The sequence below is a fragment of the Lactuca sativa genome, chromosome 8 (genome assembly GCF_002870075.4).
Source record: "Lactuca sativa cultivar Salinas chromosome 8, Lsat_Salinas_v11, whole genome shotgun sequence".
Taxonomy (NCBI): Eukaryota; Viridiplantae; Streptophyta; class Magnoliopsida; order Asterales; family Asteraceae; genus Lactuca; species Lactuca sativa.
In genome coordinates this window covers 182,065,252-182,075,114 of record NC_056630.2, presented here as the reverse complement: position 1 = coordinate 182,075,114, position 9,863 = coordinate 182,065,252, and positions in this window count along the sequence as shown.

The window sequence follows — 9,863 nt, the reverse complement described above, 5'->3', positions numbered from 1 at the left end:
GGAAATGCTGAGAAAGTTCATCCTGAATTCAACAAAATGATTGAAAAAGATAATCTAAAGTCAACCACAGAAGGTTTTTTCGCAAATCAAAACACAGAAGAAAACAATTTAACTCAAAATCCTTATGTGTTTCAAAAACAAAAATCATTACAAAAATGGGTGGTTAAAGGTGAAAAATCAAACAAAATTTTTGAAAAAGTTGAAAAATCAAAGGCTGAAGTAAAATTAAATTCTCATGAATTCAAATTGATGGTTGGAAATTATTCAACAGAAAATAATGTTTCAAAAAGAAAAGCAAGAAAAACAATTTTCTGGCAAGTAGTGTCTAATGATAAACCAAGAGCTGAAAAAGAACAAATTTCAAAAACAACATCATCAAAATTTCAAAACAAAAATAAACAAAAAGATTCAAGTTTTCATAAACCAATAAATTCTGTTGACAAAATTCCATATATTCGCAAATATGACAACAATAAAAAATTTGAGAATTCGCAAAAATTTGCAAATAATCAAAAGTTTCAAAATGTTGGCAAATTCACGAATACTTCATCAAGTTTGAAAAATTCAACTCAAGCAAAAGTGAAATTTTCACCAAAACAACCAAATTTTCCAAATCCTTCAGTCTCAAAACCGACCAAAGTTTCATATACAAAAGGAAAATCTGATATAAGTACGATCAATGGTTGGTTTGAAGGGAAAGGAAGAAAATATCAAAGTGGGAAGTTTTCAGAGAAACAAATCAAGAATGCATTTGACAAGTTCGCAAATAACTCTTCCACTGCTAGTTCATCATCTCATAATTCGCAAGTTCCGGTTCAAAAATGGAAACCAGTTATCAAAAATGCGAATGTTGTGAAGGATAAGATTACAATCAATGGAAATCCAAAACTATTAAATGACTATATCTCAATATCTAGATCTGATGATGTTGATATAATGGATTCTGTCACAAACAAAGTGAAAACATGGTTTTTAAATTCCAAGAATTTGTTTCATTTTACTAATGATGGACCCAACAAGTCTTGGGTTCCTAAATTCTTTCAATAAATGTAGGTGATGTGTGACGAGAAATATGATACGAAATGGTATATTGATAGTGGTTGCTCTCGTCATATGACTGGAAGAAAGGAAAACTTGCGAGATTAGAGAAGTTTGGAAAATGCTGGAGTAGTCAAATTTGGAAATAATCACAAGTGTCAAGTGAAAGGCTATGAGAAAGTCACAAATGGAAAATTCACTGTGAACAGAGTTGCTTATGTTGAAGGACTTCAACATAATTTGATAAGCGTGTCACAACTTGTTGTTGGTACTGGAAATCAAGTTGTATTAATGAAGAAGGAAGTATAATTTCAAATACGAAGTCAAATGAAATACTTCTCAAATCCAAAAGATATGGTGATATGTTTACACTGGACATCAAACCAATTGTGGGAAAACCTGCTGTGTGTTTACTATCAAAAGCATCTAGTGATCTCAGCTGGCTTTGGCATAGAAGATTGTCACACTTGAACTTTCAAAATATAAATAAACTTGTCACTGAAGATTTAGTTCGAGGGTTACCAGTACTAAAATTTGACAATGATTCTTTGTGTGCAGCCTGTGAACAAGGAAAACAACATCGAAAAGGTCATCTGATTGTGATAGATTCAAAAATCGTAGAACCATTGGAACTTCTTCACATTGACTTATGTGGACCATCGACTATTACAACAATCATTAAAAAGCGGTATATTTTAGTTGTTGTAGATGATTTCTCTCGATTCACATGGGTGTTTCTTCTCAGGTTGAAATCTGAAGTTGCTTAGACGATGATTGATTTTATCAAAAAGATTGAACTTAGTCTGAAGAAGAATGTACGAAAAATTAAAAGTGATAATGGTTCTGAGTTTAAAAATCAAATTCTTGATAATTTTCTCACAAGCAAAGGCATTTCGCATAATTTCTCATCACCATATACTCCACAACAAAATGGTGTTGTTGAAAGAAGAAATAGATCTTTATGCGAAGCAGCCAGAACCATGTTAACATATGTGAATTTACCTCAATATCTTTGGACAGAAGCAGTGTCTACTGCATGTTTTATTCAGAATCGATCATTCATTCATCGCAGATTCAATGTTACTCCATATGAAATAATCAATAATCGGAAACCTAATGTAAAATTCTTTCATGTTTTTGGTTGCAGGTGTTTTATCATGAATCTCAAAGATAATTTGTCCAAGTTCCAAGCTAAAGCTGATGAAGGCATATTCTTAGGATATTCACAGAATTCAGTTGCATACAGAGTGCTTAATAAAAGGACAAGAAAAGTTGAAGAAACTTTCAATTTAACATTTGATGATTACTATCTTAAACAAATGGATAGTAAATTTGAAAATAAATCAATACTTGTGGATTCAAATACTCCAATTGATAATTCTGAAATAAATGATTTTCATTATGACTTAATTTTCGGAATTCTTGACATGGCAATTGATGCAGAAAACAATGCTCCTGATAATCAAACATCAGAATCTTCAAAACATACTGATGATTCGACAATAACTTGTGAAAGTACGCCTGATATTGCTGTGGAGGAGGAACATACGAGTATTCATGAAGATAGTTAGTCAACTTTCGAAGGGGAGAATGAAATTATGAATCATCAAGTTGAGGGGGAGCTTTTGTAGAATCAACAGGAACATCATTTTGAGGGGGAGCATCAAGATGAAGATCATGTTGAGGGGGAGCATGATGAAACAGAGACAATTAATCTTGATGAAAATGATGAGTTTCATGAATTAAATGATAATTTTTCTATTGCAGGATCTGAAAATGAAGATATGTATGAAGATGCACCATTAGAATTTGATTCTAATTTTCCACCACTTGAGAAATGGACAAGAAATCATCCAAAAGAACAGGTAATTGGTAATCCACAAGAGGGTGTGTTGACTAGAGCTCAAATTCATGCGAAAAATGAGGTACTGAATGCGAACCAAGAACTATGTATGTTTAATGTCTTTATTTCGAAAATAGAGCCAAAAACAGTAAAGGATGCTATGGAACACTCAGATTGGGTTGTTGCTATGCAATCTGAACTGGCTGAATTTGAAAGAAACAAGGTTTGGAGATTAGTTTCTAAACATTCTGATGTTTCAATTGTTGGATTAAAATGGATTTTTAAAAACGAAACCGAAAAAATGGCAATATTATTCGAAATAAAGCTAGACTAGTGGTTAAAGGTTATTCACAACAAGAAGGCATAGACTATGAAGAAACATTTACACCTGTTGCAAGACTTGAAGCCGTTTGCATATTTTTAGCCTATGCAGCTCACAAAGACTTTGATGTATATCAAATGGATGTTAAATGTGCATTCTTAAATGGAGAACTAGAAGAAACAGTGTATGTTGAACAACCACCAGGATTTATAAGCAATGAACATCCTAATCATGTTTATATCCTAGACAAAGCTATATATGGATTAAAACAAGCACCAAGAGCCTAGTACGCAACAATTACAAATTTCTTGAAACAATCTAAATTTAAACAATGATCAGTTGACCCCACATTATTTCGCAAGAAAGTTGGGTGTCATCTAATGCTTGTTCAAATTTATGTTGATGATATTATCTTTGGCTCAGCTGATCCAACATTGTCAATTGAATTTGAAAATCTAATGAAAAGTCAGTTTGAAATGAGCATGATGGGAAAAATTAATAATTTACTTGGCTTAAACATAAGACAGAACAAGGATGGAATCTTAATAAATCAAGAAAAATATACGAAGAACTTGCTTGAAAAGTTTGGAATGACTAAGAGCACGAAACTCAGAGTACCAATGGTAGTAGGAACACGACTAACTCCTTCGTTAGATGCTCCTGCTGTTGATTTAACACTTTATCGAAGCATGATAGGGTCTTTATTGTACTTAACTGCAAGTAGATCTGATATTATGTTTTCGGTTTGCAATTGTGCTAGATATCAAGCTAATCCCAGAGAACCTCATTTGACTTCAGTGAAAAATATTTTTCGCTATCATAAGGGAACAGATTCTTTATGACTTTGGTATCCTACGAAAACGGGGTTTTTCATTCAAGCTTTTTCAGATTCTGATCTAGGAGGATGTACTTTGGATAGGAAAAGTACGAGTGGTGGATGTCAACTATTGGATGGGAAGTTGGTGAGTTGGCAATCAAAGAAACAAACTTGTGTGGCTATATCAACCGCTGAGGCAGAATACATTGCTGTTGCTGCTTGCACTTTGCAAATTATTTGGATTCAGAGTCAACTTCGTGACTATGCAATAAACATGAAAAAGATTCCTTTGTATTGTGATTCGCAAAGTGCAATTCGCATTTGTCATAATCCAGTACAACATTCAAAGACAAAACACATTGCTCTTCGATATCATTTTATCAAAGATCATGTGGTAAATGGGAATATTGAAATTCATTTTGTTAAAACAACTGAACAACTTGCTGATATTTTTACAAAACCTCTTGATGAAAAATCATTTGTTAGAATTTTAGCAGGTTTGTGGATGATTAATGCGAATTCAATTTCAAAAACACATGACTAAAAGTCTAGTTCAACAGTTATGAGTCAAATTTGTTCAGAGGTTACTGTTCATTCAGAGGCTTCGCATGGCTTCGCATCCATATCTTTTCGCATCTGAGATCATAACAACTAAGGTAAGGTTTACGACTAATTTTTTTTTCTTTTGAAAAATAAAAAATCCAAAAAGATTTTATTTTGTTATGTTCTTAATTTTTCAAAATCAAAAATCCAAAAAGATTTTATTTTGTTCTGTTCTTAATTTTGAAAAATTAAAAATCTAAAAAGATTTTATTTTGTTATGTTTTTAATTTTGAAAAATTCAAAAATCACCAAAATATTTTTGTTTTCTTTGTTCTTTAAACTTTGTGTGCTGAGAATTTAAAACAGGGCTAAAATGCGAAGAGGTCATACTTATGTGTTTCTACGGGAAGGTATCAAATTTCTTTTAAAAACTAGTTAGGATGTCCCTAGAAGCATGCTGTTGTATGTAGACCAAAAGCCTCAACATGACTCTATGTGTGAAAAGAAAGCCTTAATGAAATTATCACATGAAAATTTCTTCCCAAAAAGGCTTATATTCGCATAAGTCAACAGAGCTACCTTACTCTTCTCAAATGAGTTAAGAGTTTTCTATTTTGTCCATTATAACAGAGGTACACTTCGATTCTTATCCAATCTTTTTATACAAAACAATTCTTACACTCCAAATTTTTGAAGAGATTTGTCCTTGAGGTCTTTGATCAAACCAATCAAAACCTAGACAAATCACAAGTCTGTGTTTATGATCTAACATCATGAGTCCGTGATGGAAGTGAAACCCAAAAATCATAAATCTTAAGGAATTGACGGGGAATTTTGTTCCAGATTTTTACGAAACCTTTGTTTCAGTATCAAAAATTTCGAAACTTCAAATCATATTCAAATCGTATGTGTGGTCTTGATCAAATATTCACAACCCACAATATTTGTTACCCAACAAGATCCAGAACAATTTTTTTTTTGAATATGATTTCAGTGTAAGTTTCATTCGCAAATCCTAGTCATGATAAATATCTTCACAAGCCATCTTGTCACTGACTACACTGGTCAAACAAGTAATTTCATTTACAATTTTCTCACCTTATGTTAAGGCTGATATGTAATGAAATTTCAAACCAATCCCAAATGTCTTTTAAAAGAAGCACTTCGATACTTATCTACAAGTATTCGATTGTAATTCACGGGAAACTACACAAGCTGTTGATTATCTCTCTTGATGATTAACGAAGCAACCTTTTCCTGGGGTTTTACTGCATTCATGTCAAATTAAATTTTTGACATCACTGCATTCCAAAATTTTTTTTTGTTTCTCATCTTATTCTGTTGACACAATGCACACACGAAATCCTTGAGGTTCTGAGTAAAACCAACTCAGACTGATGATTTCGAAAATCTGGCATATGACTTCACTTTATATCCCAAAAGTGAAAGAGCCTTGCCTCCATGCGAAGGGTTTTAACGGTTCAGATTCTATACCGGGAAACTTGACAGGCTGTGTACTCAAGATGGTTGGTATTCTATCCGGTTTTCAAGGAGATGTGACAGTTACTTTTTGACGCATGGTTATCTTTTGCAGTCATGATCCGATTTTCAAGGTGCCACATCGGATAACATTAAATGCATCCCGCTTCAATTTCAAATCACTTTGAGTAAACTATAAAAGGGGGATCAAGAACACCATATACGGTGACGCAAACAGAACTCTCACAAACCTTCAAAGTTTCAACCTTGCTCAAAACTTCATCTTTTTCAAACCCTACAAATGGCAGCCACTCAATCCAACACTGATGAAGTTCTTTCTCAATCCCTGATGAAAATCCAAAGCACAAACTATCAAGTTGATCCAAATGTATCTTTGTATCCTGAAGAATTGAAGATGCTTATCATTGCCCTGAAACGATCCCCTCTGTCAACTGCCATGTTCAGTTCCTTCTCTGTTCCAATGATATGGTTATCCTTGGCAGCTTCAACGGCATCATACAATCACACAGCGGATGTGATTACATTCAACTTAATCAACAACAAACGGGTCAAACTGTCCAAGAACATGTTTGTTGAATTCTTGCAGATTCCAAACAACCCTCCATTCGTCAAACCTGTTAACTCGCAAATCATTCACATGTTCAACGAGATGGGTCACCAACCGGAGCTTGAGAAGATCAGTGACTTTCGAAAGTCTGGGTTGCCATGCATGTGGAATTTCTTATTTGGAATTTTTCTAAGATGTCTAACAGGAAGATCAGTTGGACTGGATAGAGGAAGAATGGAAGTATATGCCATGGTTATGGGCATATACTATGATATAAACGTTGATTATGCAACCCAATTATGGAAGGAATTTGTTAAAAGTCTTGAAAATACAAATTCGGAAAAGGGGATCTCGTGTGCAAGATATTGGAGCTTGATTCTGGAGAAGGTCTATGAAAAAGAATCAATTCCAGTAATGGAGGATGCTGAAGTTGCAGAATTTTCTTTGTATCAGTTTCCAAAGACAGTAGAAGATGATGAAGCCATCTTTACTCATGTGGCTCGCATTCCAGATGCGATGCTTCGCAAGGTATCTCAAACTCACAAAGTCTTGGTGAGATATTTGCGAACTGTTGATCAATCAGAGCAGACTGGAGTATTATTGGATGTTGCTGCTCCGTCAAAGAAGAAGAAGATTATAAAGAAGGATGCGAAAGGTTCTTCTCCACAACACGTTCAAGATGAAGATATTCAGATTGAAGAAACTTCATCTAAGTCAAAGAAAGAAATAATACCTTCCAAGTCTGGGGTATTGAAGAAAATTCGCAAGGCTGAGGTGAGTAGTAAAGGCGTTACTATTCGCAGTATTCCAACTCCGGTTTCTCCAGGAAAGAAAAGACAAAGAGCTGAAGATGTTGCCAAAAACATGCAACGTACTCTCTTCAAAAGAAGGAAGATGGTGATTCGCAATGAATCATCTGATGAAGAAATTGTACCAGAAACTCCACTAGTGACATCTACGGTAAATGTTTCATTACCGATCATTCAAACTTCGCAAATTTCTACCACCTTAGCACTCACCAAACCACTCGAAATAGTCCCTACCAAATCAGTTTCTGAGGAGGTACCTATTTCTGATACGGTTGTCAATATATCTGATACGGGGGCACCTATCCTGAGTATTGCAACCACAATCCCAATCTCCTTACCTATTTCATTACCAGTTGTTTCAATTCCAGTTACCACTTTATCCACCACCTCATCAATTTTTGATCATGCTCTTCAAAACCCATTTACAACCCTTTTTGCATCTCAATCACCCGAAAATCCTCAATCTTTGCAACCTTTATCTGATAATGAAGTTGAAGGAGGTGCCTTTGGAGGGGTCATTGAAGATATTCATTTTGATTCAGAGGAGGAGGATATTCCTGATCATATGCTTATGACAGGAAAACAATTTAAAATCCTGAATCAGAAATTGAATGCTATTATTCGGTCGCAAGCTGATACTGGAAGGATGTCTTATATTTCAGCTATAGAGGTTGATGTAATGATCAAAGGGGCTGAGAAGCGGATTATGGAGAAGGTTGATCAATCCGACAAGAATAATGAGCTTCGCATTCAAGCACAAGGGAGCAATTTTTCTTCAGTGGTCAAGGATTTGAAAGCTGTTGCAAAAGAACGTCATGTTCTTTTTGTATAAGATGTGAAGAAAGTTCGGGAAGATGTCAACTTTAAGCTCAAGTGTTGAAATCCAAACTTGCGAAGGAGCTTCAGGATATTCATGCTCAAAATGATGAAGTTCAAAAGCAGATTGCGAAGGTGTAACATCCAAAATTTCAAAACAATTAAAACTTTTCAAAATCACCCATTTTATTAACATTGTTACAAAAAGGTTTTCAATACATTATTAAACAGAGTATTTTCCCAGGTTCATATCATAAAACACCAACGCGAGGAACAGTACAATCACGCCTTTTCCTTGCCACAGACTCTTGAGAACCTGAAACATAAAACCACAATTGTAAGCCCGAAAGCTTAGTGAGATACCCCCAGAATACCAACCACATATATGCCTTTCCAGGCCCTGACCTTCCGGTCCTCAACACAACATAATCGCCTTCCGGCCCGTAATATATTGCCTTCCGGCCCATAACATATTGCCTTCCGGCCCATCAGCATACAATGCATACATAACATAACAAATAATCATATAGCAGTTCATAGACAACAATCGATCAACAGATCACATACCATAGCATTACTCTAAACAAGATACCGGTCTAGCCGGTCACTAGCATAACATTACCCTATGAATCAGTCAACATACTAAATGTATAAATACGCCTTTCCAGGCCATGACCTTCCGGTCCACATAGCAATGCCTTCCGGCCCATAACATATAATGACAACTACCCAGATTTCCATCCGGTAAAAAGGGTCGGCCTTGGTGCCATAAACCCTAGCGATATAGTGAGGATAACTCACCTCGAAACTGTCGACTGAACAGATAGCTCAAGCTGCTTCGATCACTGATACGATCTCCACCTCTGGACAGTCACCAATGCACTGAACTCAAACAATAACAACAATTACCAAAATACCCCTGGAACCACTGGTCAATCCTTGGTCAAAGACAAGGTCAAAGTCAACCCCTGACTGACCCTACTCGCCGAGTCAACCCTAAGACTCGCCGAGTCCCCATACTCAGAACTTCACTCAACCCGCGATCTAACTCGCCGAGTCACCCCAAGACTCGCCGAGTTCAACGACTCTGAGTCCACTCGCCCTTGACTCACCGATTCCTTAAAATTCCCTTTCTACACGTCGAGTATCCCCTTTTTACTCGACGAGTTCCTCCTGGAAGAATCGCGGGGCCACCCCGACTCAACTCGCCGAGTCTGAAGAACAACTCGACGAGTCCCAGTTATTCTTCAAGCTACTCGCCGAGTCTGTTCATCGGACTCGGCGAGTTCATGCCATGCAACTGCTTAAACTGCTTTCTAATGGAAGAACTGCTCCGACCATTCATAGGCCCGGCCTTCCTAGACTGGTCCATCACGTAAGGTCCTCATTTTGGTGCTCATGATACACCCCATGATTCATAATTCACATTTTGACCTAAGGCATAAGGATTCCAATCCAAAGCCTTCATCAATTCCCGAAATGCACAGGCATGGGACATCCTGGACCTCCAAAGGTCCCAATACAGAGTTACAATCGTTTGGGGGACTAGGGTAGCATTCAATCTAATCACAAAAGGGTTCCACAAACCCTAATTCCATAAACACATCAACATAACAAAGCATATCTCG